We start from the raw sequence: 17,649 nt of genomic DNA, 5'->3' as shown, positions 1-17,649 counted from the left end.
CTATTAGACAATTATAAAAAATATTCAAAGAACTAATACAAGGACATTATTTTCCAAGTTAAAAGTAGTGTAGTAGCCTCATGAACCCCATAACAAATATTGACACTACTATTATCCCTATTATGAAACTATAGAGCCTTAAGATTGGAGGCTAGATGAATTATCAAATAGTATAGACTGGGACATACACATATATATTGAAGGTATACAAATAGAAGGAGAAATATCAGCTACTATACATACAAATATATTTAACTACCTTTCATATAGATGTGAACAGGATCTTCACATAATTAGAATAAAAGAGTTTATTTTGAAATGTACAAAACCTGTTGCAGTTGTCTTTCCAAGAGTAAAGCACTCATTTGAAGGCCTCTAAAAATAAATACATTTTGTTTTAATGTTCTCATGTGTGACACTGGAGCCACATTGTGGCCAGAAAGTGAATATATTGAAGTTACTGCAATTTTTCAGTGGAACCATGGGCAACAGTCATGTGAATTCCCTGCAATAATAACAGACTCAGATTTAGTATTAGACTTCCTACTGTATGCATTTATTAAGGGACCTCCCAGTGTGGAATTTAGGATATGAGTAATTAATAAACATGTATATAGATCACAATAACATTATTGTTTGTTGTGTCAGGCAAACAAACCACTTAGGCCACACATAAATGCACCTACCATATATATCTATATATAAATGAACAAAGTCTTTCAGAGATTAGGGATATATATATCTGATGTTCACCTTCACAGCCTAATAATAGTTTATGTGAAGTCTGGAAATACCATAGGAAGTAAATAGAAGCCCATTTAGAGTGTAAAACATATAGTACAAAAGATTAAGTTCACTAAACAGACATGGGGTCTCCTTTAGAACACATGGTTAAAGTGTTCTCAGGAGACAGGGAACGGATAGGAAAATACTGTAAGGAATGGCACAAAGCAACATTAAAACTTGCTCATGTATGGCCCAAAGAGGGCACATTTGATAATACAATAATAGAACACATGGGCACCTTCCTACAGAGTAAATACAAGGGAAATAAACTAGAGAAAAGGAAGATCACACTAGACCTATGGAGGGTCTTTTGTGAAACAAATATGAATGAGTCAAATACAAAGCCTCAGACCCTCCCTTCGGCTCCTCCACCCCCCTATCAAGATGTGCAATTAAGGTTAGGCAGTGCAAAGGTACAGGGCATGTATACGTTGCAACCTGGTGCCCCACACTCTTTACCCACCTCTTCACATCCCCCTGCTGTGGGATATACAGACCCAGAGTATAGCCCACCATTAGAATCTTTTTCTAAACATAGAGAATATGTTCACCCATCTCCATGTCCTCAAATGGCCAGTACACCACGGGAAATGTCAGGTGGGGACAGAATTAAATACATAGGGACAGTAGATGCTAGATTTACACTTCATTTAGAGGACGAGATGTCCCCCACTAGAAGGAATGAGGGTATACCTAATGAGGGATCAAGAGAGGCACAGAGAATGGATGGGGCTAGAAAAAAAGAAGGTGTTTTGAAAAAAAACGAGTACCAATATTAAAAATAAGACAAGAAGGTTAGCTTTCACACCAGAAAGTTCTCCCACAGAGTACTGGAGGTTCATGTACCCAGGAGCAGAAGAGAATAGTGTAGGCAAGTGGGTCACAGAGCAGGAAGATGGATGGGTAGACAAAAGAGCGACTTGGGAAAAGGAGGACGGGCCCCTGAGGCAGTCAAGGGCCCTCACTAGGCCACAAATGATTAAACAAGAAGGACTAGATGACACAGTCTCCACACACAGCAGCTTAGGTGAAAAAGATCTGGATTTAGAAAAATCTTACAAAGGATCAGAGGGGGCATTAGATGACATCACTGAACATGTTAAAAGAATGTCCCTTTTTGAGGACCATAACAAGGAACAGTCACAATATGCCTGTGAGGGAGAAGAAAACAATAAGACAGGACAGACTTTACAAAAGAAGCCAAGAGAATTACAGAGATTAGTATTTGATGGGGCGCATGCACGCCCATATGAGAGAAAGGGAACATTTGATAAGGCAGCAAAAATGACACTGAGGAAAGACATGGCACATGCATTCCCTGTATGCCCTGGCAATAATTTGACACCCAATTAAATAGTAGCTCAGTATGAAAATAGTTGGTGTAATGTTGTCCCTTTTACTGACAACCTAGCAGGTTGGACAGAAGGATTGGCATCACAGATGACACCATGGCTGCAAGAGGGTTCCTTTGAACCCTGAGACATGGCTAATGCAGAAATGTGCATTTTTTAGGCCACAGGGGATCCTTACTGGGATTATCCCTATTTGCAGAAAAGCCTAAGAGTGTGGCAGAGATATGCTTGTAAGTATGACTCTTGTCACCATACTGGCAATAGGACTACAGTCCTGTCACAACTGCCCTTGATATTCAAGGGCCCAGGGGTGCCTCAGTATATACCGTGGCTCCAGATGGACAAAGAAAATCTTAAAAAATAGTTGCCACAACATTCTGAGGGTGCTGGGAAATGGATAGCAGCTCTGGAGAAACATACTGCAGGGATTACTCTTGCAATAGGGGACATTAAGAGTTTACTAAGTTCCCTTATAGGAGATGACACAGACACACTGTTCACAAAGGCAGGAGTAAAGGATGTGACATTGACTAACCCAAAATGTGATGGGGCACCCTGTAATAGAGTAAGGGGAATTGTTTGGAAACAACTGAGGAAAATGTATCCAGACAGGCCAGACATTAGGTCCCTTTTTGGCACAAGCAATGCAGCCAAATGAGGACCCACACCAATTCCTTAGCAGAATGAAGGAAAAATGGACACAGGAAGTGGGGGAGAGTTGGGATGTCACTGGACAGAATGCAATACTATTTTTCAATGTAGTGAAAAAGCGTCTGCCAGCTGAAGTGCAGGATAAATTAGATAATATAGTTGCCTTAGAGGCCAAACCATGGACAGAGATACAAGCACACATAATACATTTTGTAAGAAGAGACAAGAAAAAGAAAAGAGAGAGGAAGATAAAATAGAGAAAGCAGCAGCTAAATTGGTCCAGCAGAAACTAGCCAAGAAAACAGAGGAAGGAATTGCCACTGTAATGGCCAGGTGATGACAGCTGTCCTCACCCAAAAGTATCCTTTAGGCCACAAACCAGTTGCATATTTTAGTGGCCTACTTGATTCTGTCATGAAAAGTAAGTACCCTTGTGAACAAGCACTAGCCACAACAGCCTTTGTAGTAGAGAAAAGTGCTCCCATTGTCATGGGTGCACCTTTGACCCTGTATGCTGAACCTGCTGTGTTTGCAATAATTCAGAAAGCTAAAACAACACTAACAACACAGAGAGTATCAGGCTATGAGATAATATTATCACTAACATCCTTGAAGGTGGTTAAATGCCACACAAATCAATCCTGCTACCTTCTTTGCACACCCCATTTCAGACACTGATGATGATGCCCATGATTGTGCCACATATACTCCAGATGCGTGTAGCCAAGCAACAGAAGACCCCATTCCAGGTAGTGTTGTATATTTTGTGGATGAAACTTCCACAATAGATCAGGACACAGGAGTAAGACATACAGGTGCTGCCGTGGTCAGAGCGATGCAGCACAACTCTTCAGACACACTGCAGATAACTGAACAGATAACTTTGCCATCTCAATATTCAGCCCAGGCTGCTGAATTAGTAGCTTTAGGGGCAGCTCTCAAACAAGGGGAAGGAGAAACAATGACAGTATACTCTGGTTCAGCCTATGTCCCTACAACAGTGCATTCCAGCATTATGCAGTGGAATAGATGGAGATTTCTCAAGTCTGATGAAAGCCCTGTCATGCACCGAACCCTTTTAGAGGACTTGATACAAGCTTTAACACTGCCACATGCAGTTGCAGTAGTGAAATGTGCAGCCCACACTAATGCTCAGAAGTTTGTGTCCCGTGGAAATGTCCTGGCTGATTGGGCAGCCAAAGATGCAGCAACACGCCCTCTTAGTGATACACATACCACAGTTTTGTTAGTTAGTGAAACATTGACATCTTCAGACCCTTTGAATGCATCCAGACATTACACAGAAACAGCTCATCTGCATATAAGAGAGATACAAGAAAATGCACCAGAGCATGAGAAACAGTTGTGGGAAGCCAGAGTATGCACACAGACAGGAACAGATTTAATATACAGACAAATATCAACAGGGAAGCCTGTCATGCCCCAAGCATTGCTACTGGTAGTTTTAAACCAGCTACATCTTCCTTCACATACTGCTAGAGACAATATGTCCCTCCAAATACGTCAGGATTGGTTTGTCCCTTACTTACATGAGATTATTATAATGTACACACACACCTGCACAGTGTGCCAGCAGTATTCACCAAATCCCACCTCTAAGGTAATAGCTTCTACAATACCTCGCCCACAAGGTCCCTTTAAGGAACTGCACATTGACTACATTGATATGATTGACAGATGCAATCATTATTGCTATCTTATAGTTGTAGTCTGCCCATTCTCAAGGTGGATTGAAGCAGGACCTTGAGTTCACCATAATGCTAAGTCTGTTAACCCTCTTTGCTTTGAGAAATACCCCAGGATCAGAGCACTATTTGACTCCTCATCAAATAGTGACAGGTAGAACAATGAGCACATTTGTGCAACCAACCAGACATAAGTTGGAGACTGAGAGTGCACCTGAAGTTGTACAAACTGAAATGAATGAATACATGTCTGAGCTAACCAAAGTTGCAAAGTTCTTCTCTAAACAGGTTACACGTGCAGCCAAGAAGCGCGCCAACGCATCTCCTGTAAAGCATCAACAAACACCATTACCTTTGGGAACTTTAGCAATTTTGCAAGACAATGGAAGAACTGCAAATTTAATGGACCCTTCCCAGTGCCATCCATCCCTTTGGACACCGAGCAGGAAAAAGAGGGGGGAGAACAGGAGAAGCAAACGGAGTAATGCCTCCCTCTAAAGCCTCAATTTTAGACAATTCTTCTTTTAAGTTATGTATTTTATGTTTGTTTTTCCTCCTCGTTGCACTGATTTTGCTGCGTTTAGCCCTTGGATATTTTAATTTTTTTGATCCTATATCAATTATTACACGCATGCGTAGAACTGTTGATAATGATACTGACCATCACCCTCTCCATATTGCTTTGTTTGACAATGTGTGGTATCAGTACATGCACAGTATAGGCACATCCAACACCAGTTGTTATGTATGCTCTCTCATCCCCCATGCTGCTGGAGTAGATAAATTGCATCTCCCTAAAAAGGTATCCCCAAACATTACACATTGTCTCCTGCACCTATTTTTATGCAGAATGAGAGCACAGCTACAGCCAACTCATGTTAGTCCTGTGACTGCACGAGCTAAACCCCTGCTTCCTGATTGCGCAGGCAGGCCAGTTATTAGTATCACAAGATCAGTATTTGCCCATGATAAATGGTACAGAGACACAAGGTCCACTAAGCTTTAATAAGATAATAGGCCAGTGTCAGGAAATATGGGATGCGAACATACAGAGATATACATGGACAGGGACTACCATACAACCTAGAATAGCAATGAAATTAACACAGTTTTCTCTTTGTTTCAGAGGGAATGGGACAATAAAGGTGGGGAGTAACCTCAACTGCAACATCACCACCTACAACGCTGATATGCAGGGCGGCACCTCCAGCCTGATGGATCACTACTGGATGTGTGGGGCCCGGCTCCACATGCAACTACCCCCGAACTGGAATGGCCTCTGCTCCCTAGTAACTTTGCACATCCCCTCCCTGGTGATACCAGGTGTGGACATCTCTCAGTTACATGACCATCCCATGAGACATCCAACAACCTTGCTTCACCATTATCGGACAAAACGAGCTGCTGAGTTTCTTGGTACTGAAGTGTGGAAAGACATTCCACAGGAACATAGACTATTTAATGATGCCCAAATCTTTTTTGGTAGCATCCTACCATTCATTCAGGTGAGGGCAACTGCACGCTGGCTGCAGATCACGCACTTTGAATTGATGAAGACCATAAATGCAATTGAAGATGGGTTCAATGCTATCAAGGAAGAACTTCGAGCCCTTAGGCTGATGTTAATGCAACACAGATATGTATTTGATTTAATGATGGCCATGGAAGGAGGGGTGTGTAAGAAGATTGAATCTTTATGTGCCGGCCAATGATGCGGACAATGGGACATTAACTCAGGTCATTCAGACATTGCATGATCTACAAAAGAAAATGATCGATGAGGGGGGTGCCCCTGATGGGTGGTTCGAGGGCTGGATCGAATGGGTGCCGTCCTGGATGTCGGGGTTGTTCAAGGCCTTGTTGCCTTTGATTGTGTTGTTGCTTTTGATGTGTCTTATTTTTCAGGTAATAATAGCATGTTGCAAAAGGATGAAAGCTAAATTGGGAGGGACAGAGTAGTGGGTATGTGACGATTCCCCTAGTTTCATTAGTAGATGGGAAGGTAGGAAAAGTAGTTGAATAATCAACTAGAGGGAGGAATGATGTAGGAAGAATAGGAATACATCACATACAAACAAACATAAGTTCCCAAATCCCAATACAAACATTTTAGGCTAGATAGTTGTAAACCAATGTAAGTAGTGAAAGGTTTAATACATGACATGTTAAAAAAGACAGACTGTGGGATCAATAGAAAAGGCAGGTCATATTTAGGACAAACAAACACTTATTACTTAGGAAACATATACACATGCTGCATTGTTAAGTTAGCTGTGCTGAAACACATAAGAGGCCCAAGCCACATTAGAATGAGAGTTTTTCTTTAAAGCTGCACCAACTGTTGCTTTCAAAATGTTCACTTAGCATGAACAGGGTGGAACAGAAGGGTGAATCCTTCCTTAGCACAGGGGTCCTAAAAACCACAAGTCATTCATATCGTGTTAAGGGGAACTGTGTAAAGGGTCAGATAAGTATTTGCAAGGGAGGGCTACCATGAGCAGCACGCAACATATAATCTCTTGTTGTGCAGAAAGATAGATATGGTGAATGACGTCAGTGTAACTTGCCCACCCATGAGGCCAACAAGTGCAAGTGCTTCTTTCCAGAGGCACCTCATTATCTTATCTGTACTGCTTGTAGTTGCTTACGTCAATGGTGAACTCTTCACCACAGTTTTTTGTGTTTTTTACAGTATAAATGCTACTGGTGTTTGAACCAGAACTTTGAACTTCAGTCATGGCCTCTATGTGAGACTGCCTGTTGTTCCCAGCTGAAAATCGATTAAACTTATATTATTGTGTCAAAATGATTTGTTTTATTTTATTAACAGATTTCCCTCTAACAACCACCAAGACAGAGGTGAGCGCCGCCTGTGAGAGCGACGGAGACACTCAATGCGACCCTATGGAGGAGTGGCGGCCACGAGCCTGTAGGCCCTGGAGTCGGGCCTAGTCTGAGACGCACTGTGCTACCGCTGAGGGCGCCGGAGCCTCGATCGGCAGGATACGCGGAGGCTGAACCCAGCATGGTCACCAAGGCACACTGAAGAGCGCTAAAGGGATCGGAGGGCCGGAGGAGGGAGCCGCAGACGCACCGGCTGATTAAGGGAGAAGTGCGGCCTGACTGCCGGCCGTGATACACTATCCAACCACAAGAGTAGCCCTCAGAGCGCGCAAACAGGGGACAGCGCAGACGGCGGCGCCGGCGGAGCTTGAGGCAGAAGGGCCGCGGGGACCCAAGTTACCTTCACAACACATTTGAAGCGGCGGCAGGGACACTTGATGGTCACCGAGCCCGCGGCAGTGAAGGGGGAACTAGGCCAAAGGCCCACACGTCAAAGGAATGCCCAGACCTGGGGTTGACACCCCTCTGAGACCTAATGGAATGGGGAAACTGCCAGTCAAATAAAGATCACCGCCTCAAATAAAACAACTGAGAATACTCCTGAAACATAAGTCCACAGGGCTGCTCATAACACAGGTGAGCCTTACGACGCTACTTCCCCAGGGGCCTGAGATACTGTGTGTGAAAGCTGTGCATTGGAAGGGATTTGTACCTGAGCTGTGATCTGCGGCTCAACTGGAGAAGACTGAGAAGGAGACAGGGACCATAAAACTATACGTCTAATTTCCCACAATACTTTTTAAGGCCCCCTGATTACTCCTTGAAGAACTTTCTCACTGTTATCGGGCCCCCTGAAGTTCTGCAATGATGAGCAAAACTAAGACCTCCAAAAACACAGGGCCCAATTTGGACTACACCCTGACGGAGCGCTGGAAACGCTGGGGCACCTAGATGCCACGCTTAAGTCACACTCCACTCAGTTTGATAAAGTTCTGCAGGCCATACTAGATACAAAAACGTCACTAGAATCGAGGATTGATGCAATAGCCACAGAGGTCAACTTGCTTCATGTGGATCATCGAAGCCTGACCGACCAGGTAGAGGGAACTGAATCCTCATTGGCAGCCATCCGCCCCACGGTGCAGGACTTGTAGACTCATATGGAGCAAGTAAAACTGGAACTGACGGCTTTGCATAAACGAGTGGAGGTCACCAAGGGGAGATCACGCCGCAGTAATTAGGCTGGTGGGATTCCCCGAACAAGTGGAATTGCCCAATACAGAACTATTTATAGAACAATGGCTGATCAACACTGTAATGGGTGGAAACCCTTCCAAGTTCTTTTCTGTCGAAAGGGCCCATAGAGTCTCAGGGAGACCCCCCCCCCCCCCCGGCAGGTGCACCTCCACGACCTATAATAGCTCGACTTTTAAACTTTCGCGACAGGGACTTGATTTTACAGCTATCCCGCTCCCATGGCAGTATGAGAACGCAGAAATCCCAGCCTACCCAGATTTCACTGTAGAAGTACAGACACAACGCAACTCCTTTATCAAGGTGAAACAACGACTATGATAACTAAATTATAAATACGCACTGCTATTTCCTGTGAAACTTCGGGTGATTGATGGCGAGGCAACGCAACTTTTCCACTCGCCAGAGGACGCATGGACTTGGCTGCATGCGAAAGGCCTAATGCATACGACTCCGGGCCACAAAGAAGATTCCACTTGGCTGACCCCACGTACGAAGCAACGCAAGCGAAAACATAGCAAAGCGAGACCTTCACGAGCCCAAGCAGTCAAAGAGCGGGAGGAGGCCATAAAGGAAACATCTCAACTATCTACTAACTCCTTCTACGCTTTAATAGAGAACCCTCTGTTTCCCTCCGACACTGATACGGGGACCCCGCCGCCCTCGCGGGGATCATTGGATGATGAGGGCCCGATACTGACCCCACGTTCAGCAGATGACCTATGAATGCAGGGATCTTGCAAGTACAGGGGATTGCTGGATCCTGACGATCCCCACGACACAGAATCATGTGTCGCCTGTTGGGTTGAGCTTCCGGGGCTCGGGACGCGGATTCATTGAGATATTATGGGGCCCACGGTGTGGACTCCCACCTGCAACATGGCTCTTCCCGCCTCCCCCACGAATGCAGGGGACGCCATGTGGTGTGCTTTCACCGAACTAATATGCATACACTGCAGTTTTATACTTCCTAGAAGTATGTTTGTGGGATTTTGGCATGATACTTGTTCTGGATCAAGCCTGGGCTCAGGGAGTTGTTTTGTTTGTGGTTAATACATGTAAATGCTTGGTGATCGAGGGAGACACAGTCGGGTCAATTGTTGATGATCAAAAGGGAGGGGGGCACGAGATGCATAGAATTTTCAACCTAGGCAATAATGGCTACTGAATATACTATGTTGACTTGGAACATTCGGGTATGGGAAATCCCATTAAGAGATACAGAATATAGGTGGTCAATACAACCCTGGCGGACGGTGTTAAAGCTGCGGTAATACCGCAAACAGGCCGGCGGACAAAAAAAGGGACTTACGACCCTGGCGGAAACCGCCAACTAAGACAACCACTTTAACACATCGGCCGCCACGGCGGTACAGACAAACAGCGCGGCGGTCACCGCCAACAGACAGGCGGAAGACAATGTACCGCCCACACTATCACAACACACCAATCCGCCACCTTTTCCGGGGCGGATTCACCGTGGATAAAAACACGGTGGAAACAGCTTGTGCTATGGGAAAACTCTCACCTCAACACATCCCACGAGGAACAAGGACACCATAGAGCCGGAACTACAAATCTTACCTGCCCTTGCATTCCTGCTCATCTACGACCAACAGCGACGTAGGAGCAGAACATACCAGTGAGTACAGCACCTACGACACTGGGGAGGCAAAAGTTACGGGGGCACCCACCAAACACCCCCACCCTCGCATATTACAACATACACACTAATGCAGTCACAAAAATCACAGTAACAACCCACAATCCCCCCGGAAGAATGCAAAGACATAGCGAATAGCGGTCAAACTTTGTATTGTGCCAATATACTACTCATTAAAAAATATACGGATATATATATCACGAAATCTGTCAAAAATAAATGTACAATACAAGAAGTAGTGCAGAGATGTACACAACAATGTCCGTGCACCAACAGTCCAAAAATGCATGGGCGACGACCACAATAGATACCTGACCAAAATCCTATAGAACACTGCCGGGGCATCAGATAGAAACAATACAGGCACCTCAGGGGGAACGGAAGGGTGGGCACCTCAGCCACATGAATGCGAAGGCAGATCCACGACGGGGCACCATGCCCATTGATGTATCCTGGGGAGTGCAAAGCCACAGTCTCTCAAGTCACTTCAGTGGGTGGTTTGCCCCCTGTGCCATCCTGGGGAGTGCAAAGCCACAGTCTCTCAAGTCTCTACAGTGGGTGGCTTGCCCACTGTTACATCCTGGGGAGTGCAAAGCCACAGTCTCTCAAGTCTCTACAGTGGGTGGGTTGCCCACTGTGCCATCCTGGGGAGTGCAAAGCCACAGTCTCTCAAGTCTCTACAGTGGGTGGCTTGCCCACTGTTACATCCTGGGGAGTGCAAAGCTACAGTCTCTCAAGTCTCTACAGTGGGTGGGTTGCCCACTGTGCCATCCTGGGGAGTGCAAAGCCACAGTCTCTCAGCGGTGCTTAGCCATGGCGGTCTTTGCCCTGTTCAGCGGTCTTCACCATGGCGGTCTTTGCCCTGTTCAGCGGTGCTTTGCCATGGCGGTCTTTGCCCTGTTTAGCGGTCTTCACCATGGCGGTCTTTGCCCTGTTCAGCGGTCTTCACCATGGTAGTCTTGGCCTTGTTCAGCGGTGCTTAGCCATGGCGGTCTTTGCCCTGTTCAGCGGTCTTCACCATTGCAGTCTTGGCCTTGTTCAGCGGTGCTTAGCCATGGCGGTCTTTGCCCTGTTCAGCGGTCTTCACCATGGCAGTCTTGGCCTTGTTCAGCGGTGCTTTGCCATGGCGGTTCTGGTACGGATATTGGTGTGTGGCATTACGATCTCCACACTGGACATTGGTGTGTGGCATGACGAACTCCATACTGGACATTGGTGTGTGGCATGACAAACTCCACACTGGACGTTGGTGTGTGGCTTGACGTTCCATCATTGCCCAGCGGGGCTGTGGGATTCTGGACCCTCATGGGCTGTGACTCCGGCGGTGGTCTCCTGACCAGTGACGATACTTGAGCCCTCCTGGGCTATGACTCTGGCGGTGGTCTCTGGACCAGTTACGATACTTGAGCCCTCCTGGGCTGTGACTCCGGCAGTGGTCTCCTGACCAGTAACGATACTTGGGCCCTCCTGGGCTATGACTCTGGCGGTGGTCTCCTGACCAGTGACGATACTTGAGCCCTCCTGAGCTATGACTCTGGCGGTGGTCTCTGGACCAGTTACAATACTTGAGCCCTCCTGGGCTATGACTCTGACGGTGGTCTCCTGACCAGTGACGATACTTGAGCCCTCCTGGGCTATGACTCTGGCGGTGGTCTCCTGACCAGTAACGATACTTGAGCCCTCCTGGGCTGTGACTCCATGGCGGTTCTGGTACGAATATTGGTGTGTGGCATTACGATCTCCACACTGGACATTGGTGTGTGGCATGACGAACTCCATACTGGACATTGGTGTGTGGCATGACGAACTCCACACTGGACGTTGGTGTGTGGCTTGACGTTCCATCATTGCCCAGCGGGGCTGTGGGATTCTGGACCCTCATGGGCTGTGACTCCGGCGGTGGCGGTAGTCTCCTGACCAGTGACGATACTTGAGCCCTCCTGGGCTATGACTTTGGCGGTGGTCTCTGGACAAGTTACGATACTTGAGCCCTCCTGGGCTGTGACTCCGGCGGTGGTCTCCTGACCAGTAACTATACTTGGGCCCTCCTGGGCTATGACTCTGGCGATGGTCTCCTGACCAGTAACCATACTTGGGCCCTCCTGGGCTATGACTCTGGCGGTGGTCTCTGGACCAGTTACGATACTTGAGCCCTCCTGGGCTGTGACTCTGGCGGTGGTCTACTGACCAGTAACGACGGTGCTGGCGGTTGTGTCTGGACCGCCGGAAATGATGGCGCACTTCTCCACCGTGACACTCACAACAGGTTGGGGAGACTTCCTCGGGACCTTCCCCACCTTCTTTTGAGTTACAGATGACTCACCAATCGCCTTGGATCCCATGTCACTGTTTGTCCCACCAGGAGTCTTGACACGGTCCCGTCGTGCACTCTCCAATTTTGGAGCCTTTACAGGGGGTGGGCTGACAGTGCCTTGGCTCCGAGTCCTACTGTCTGCCCTGGTGGACAGGGCACTCCAAAAACCTGGTACACGCACCACTAGTACTGGAGGCTTTTTGGCTGAGGTGCTACGACGGGACTGATGAATTGGAAGGGGGGAGTGGGGGCAAAAAGGACAATTTGACATAGGGACAGTTTCTGACGTACACTGGGATGGGTAGCTGGAGGGGCTCTGGGAGTGGAGGAAGAGGAGGTGGTTGTAGGAGGTGTCACTTTAGCTGTTTTGGGTGCAGGTGCAGGTACTGGAGGCTGTCGTGAGGTGGATGGATGTTGGGTGAGTGATTGCCGGCGTTTGTGTACTTTGGGAGGGGGCGTCACAGACACACTGGGAGAGGACACAGGGGACGTGTAAATGGCAGTGGAGGTGGTGAGTGCAGGTGAGCGGCTTGTGGTGCTGGGTGTCCTAGTGCGAGTCCTAGTGCCTGTAGATGTGGTGCATGCAGGTGTGTGTGTAGACGAGACTGGGAGGGAGGAGGGAGAAGAGGAGGAGGGGGACACAGTGGAGACAGTGGATGTTGCTGTGTCTGTATGGGTCTGATGCTTGTGTGAGTGCCTGTGGTGTGTGTGGTGCCTATGTTTGCTTGAGCTACTTGTTTGTGTTGACTTGTGTGCATGCTGGTCTGTAGGTGTGCTTGGGATGGGCTGGGGTACAGGGGATTGGGTCTGGGTGGAGGAAGTTGGAGGGGGGAGGCTGGACACGGGGACAATGGCTGTCATCAGTGCTGAGGCCAGAGATTGCAGGGTTCGCTGAAGGACAGCCTGACCAGAATGAATGCCTTCCAGGAATGCATAACCGTGTTTCAACTCTCGTTCTACACCCTGGATGGCATTCACAATGGTAGACTGCCCAAAAGTGAGTGACCTGAGGAGGTCAATGGCCTCCTCACTGAGGGCAGCTGGGGTGACTGGGGCAGGGCCTGAGGTGCCTGGGGCGAACGCTGAGGGGCTGCTGGGAGGGCGGTACTGGTAGGGGAGGTGGCGGCTGTACCTGTAGAAGTGTGGCGCACAGATGGTGCCGCCACCACAGGGGAGCTCCCATCGGCGGACGAGTCCGTGTCGCTGTTTGGTGATCCTGTGGCCGACGTGAAGCTCCCCTTGCCCTCCGTCCCACTGGTGAATTCAGAGTCTGTGGTGTGGCCCTCCATGGCCATGTGGGATGCAGCTCCCTCGTGCTCCTGTGCCACTGTACCTCCGCCTGTTGATGCTGATGTACAGAAGGACAGGGAGAGCAGAAAAAGGGTGGAGACAGAAGAAAGAGAGTTTTAGTGCATGGCATACCGCTACCATTGGCGGACAAGACAAACGCAGCAGCCCCCAGCATTACGCCGTGCTCCTGCCCTCTGCACATGCAATTTCTGGGATATGGCCTACATGGCAATGGTAGAAATCTGCCCACATGGATGGCAAAGGGGCAACTATACATCAATTTGCCTTTTTTTTGAGCTGGGGTAGAGTGCCACATGGCCTACATAATGGAGGGGCCTTGCCTACCTAACTCGCCCTGGCCTAGGGACACCCACAGCCCACTACCCCCACCCAGACAGCTCCACTGCACGCAAAGTCCATAGGATGAGGTTGTACTCACCCCCTTGTGTCTGCTGTGATGTCCTTAAGCGCCCATCCAACTCCGGGTAGGCCACCGCCAGGATCCGGAACATCAGGGGGGTCATGGTGCGACGGGCACCCCTCCCACGTTGGGAGGCCATCCCCAGCTGAGCCTCCGTCGTCTTCTTGCTGCAGCGGCGAATGTCCTCCCATCTCTTCCGGCAGTGGGTGCCCCATCTCCGGTGGGCCCCCAGGGTCCGGACTTCCTTGGCGATGGCACGCCAAATGTCCCTCTTCTGGTGGGCGCTGACCTACATGACATGCACAAGGAAAGATGAACAGTTATTACCTACAGCACCGTCGTTGTAATTGGCCCCCACCCAACTCTATCCCTGTGTTCCATTCATCCCCATGCATGACTGTTCTATGTACTCTGCCCCCTTCCCTCATCCACCCAGCCCTCTCCACCCAGGCCTAGCCCATACAACGTGCTCCCTGTGTACTAACCTGTTGGTCTGGAGGAACGTAGAGTAGCGTATACTGGGGGATGACCCCATCCACAAGTTTCTCCAACTCCTGTGCAGTGAAGGCAGGGGCCCTTTCCCCAGACGCAGCAACCATCGTCGCTTCCAGACTGAGGTCACAGCAGCACTAGCAGTGTAAGTCCTCTCCTGTCGAAGGTCAGGTATCTAGCGATTGAACAGATAGAAAATGGTGGTGACGTCCGCGGCGGTGCGCATCATCACCGCCAGCGCACCTGTTCATTGGCTCCTGGGACCCATAGGGTCCAATGTTAACCAATGCAGCATTGCGCCGCGCTCTACGACCGCCTACTGCGACGGTGTCCAACGCCAGCGCAGTTACTCCACAATTCCAATGTCCCAGTTTAGAGGTCAGGCAGCCGCCATTTCAGGGGCCCACATGGCTTCAATTACTACTGCGTCACACATACGGAGGCCTACACTCAAAACCTTTCCCGGATGGGTTAATTGTCTGGTGTAGTCTTGTGTGTGACTGTGGGTACATACCTGGAGGAATGCTGACAGTTTCTTCGCTGTTGTCCTTCTTAGGCACTGTCAGTTGGGACATATTGGAAGATGGCGGAATCCGCCGGTGTACCGACCACTGGTGGACCTGTTGACAATGGAAGAGCGACATGTCATTGTGACCTACCGGTTTGACCGTGCCACAATCCATGAACTATGTACCCAGTTGGAGCCAGACCTGATGTCACCAATCCGCCATCCGACTGGAATCCCCCCTGACGTGCAGGTGCTGTCAGTGCTCCATTTCCTTGCAAGTGGGTCTTTTCAGACAACTGTGGCCATGGCATCAGGGATGTCCCAGCCTATGTTTTCCAACGTCTTGTCCAGAGTGTTGTCTGCCCTGCTGAAACACGTAAGGAGATACATCATTTTCCCTGAGGTGGCGGATTTGCCTACAGTGAAAGGTGACTTCTATGCCCTTGGACATATCCCCAACGTCATTGATGGGACCCATGTAGCTCTGGTCCCCCCGCAGGAATGAACAGGTGTACAGGAACAGGAAGAGTTATCATTCGATGAATGTCCAGATGGTCTGTTTGGCAGACCAGTACATCTTGCAGGTAAATGCAATGTTCCCTGGCTCAGTGCATGACGCCTACATCCTGCGGAATAGCAGCATCCCTGATATGATGGGTGAACTCCAGAGGCACCGTGTATGGCTATTGGGGGACTCTGGTTACCCCAACCTGTCCTGGCTACTGACCCCAGTGAGGAATCCCAGGACCAAGGCAGAGGAACGGTACAATGAGGCCCATGGGCGGACTAGGAGGGTGGTGGAGTGGACCTTCGGCCTCCTGAAGGCCAGGTTCAGGTGCCTCCATATGACAGGTGGGTCCCTATTCTACTCACCGAAGAAGGTGTGCGACATCATCATCGCCTGCTCCATGCTTCATAACTTGGCATTGCGACGCCAGGTGCCTTTTCTGCAGGAGGATGATCCAGATGACGGTGTTGTTGCAGCGGTTGAGCCTGTGGAGCCTGTGGACAGTGATGAGGATGAAGCTGATGAAGATGAAAACGACAACAGGGAGTCAGTCATACAGCAATATTTTCAATGAGACACAGGTGAGTACAATTTCATGTTTCACATCATATTACATTTCACACGTCTACCTCTATCCTGTACCTACATTTCACTCCCTATTTGGTAACTGAGTTGTCCCCTTCCATTTCAGTTTCAGTAATGTGGTAACCTACGTGTCAACAGCTTGCACCCTTGAAAGGCTTGTGATGTGTGACATTGGTATGTTGACCTTCCAATGGGTAAGCTTTTTTAACACTGTAATTGACAATACAAAGTTCACAATCATTGACTGACTCCAATATTATTGAGGTTTCAAGGGTGTTTATTGAAGTGCATAAAAATGTAGGGGGTTTGTGAAATGGGGAGAGGTCATGGTGGAAGAATGTCCATGGCAGAGTCCAGTCTATTAGTCTCACAGGTACATTGCACATCTGGCCATTGGAAGTGGAGCTGGGGCAGTTCCAAGCTGGACAGGGTAACAAAGTGGGACAGTGGGGGGACAATCAGGGTGGTCTTATTTCCTGGCGGGGGTCTTGCCATCTTGCTCTGTCCTGTTCCTGGATCTCAGGGCCCACTTTCGTGGTGGTTGTCCGTCTGCAGGGGGTGGCGTGCTGGTGTGTTGGTCCTGTGGCGGGGCGTCCTGTCCACTAGCGCCGGCGGAGGTGGTGGGCATTTCATCGTCCTGGCTAGTGTCAGGGGCCCCTTGGAGTGTCACGGTGTCCCTCAAGGTCTTTTGAATGTCCGTCAACACCCCTGCAATGGTGCCCAGGGCGTAGCCGATGGTCCTGAGCTCCTCCCTGAACCCCAAATACTGCTCCTCCTGCAGACGCAGGGTCTCCTGCAACTTGTCCAGGACCGTTGCCATCGTCTCCTGGGAGTGGTGGTATGCTCCCATGATGGAGGATAGGGCCTTGTTGAGAGTAGGTTCCCTTGGCGTGTCCTCCCTCTGTCGCACAGCAGCCCTCCCAGTTCCCCGGTGTTCCTGTGCCTCCGTCCCCTGGACCGTGTGCCCACTACCGCTGCCCCCAGGTCCCTGTTGTTTTGGGGTGGTGGGTTACCCTGGGTGCCCTGTAGTGGTGGACACACCGCTGATTGACCTGTCCTGGGTAGGGAGGTATGGGCCCGCTGGATGGGTGCTGTGCTGGGGTTACCAGAGGGTGTAAGCTCGGTGTTGGGCTGTGGCTGGGCAAGGGGAACCGACTGTCCTGAGGCCGACGATGGTCCGGGCTGGTCATCAAGATCCAGTAGGGCAGAGCTGCTGTCGTCACTGTGGGCCTCTTCTGGGGGTGGAGTGGTGTTGTCTGGACCCTCTGGTGTGGT

This window comes from Pleurodeles waltl, chromosome 6 (genome assembly GCF_031143425.1).
Source record: "Pleurodeles waltl isolate 20211129_DDA chromosome 6, aPleWal1.hap1.20221129, whole genome shotgun sequence".
Lineage (NCBI taxonomy): Eukaryota > Metazoa > Chordata > Amphibia > Caudata > Salamandridae > Pleurodeles > Pleurodeles waltl.
The sequence above is the reverse complement of the archived record's forward strand: the minus strand, read 5'-3'. Positions refer to the sequence as shown.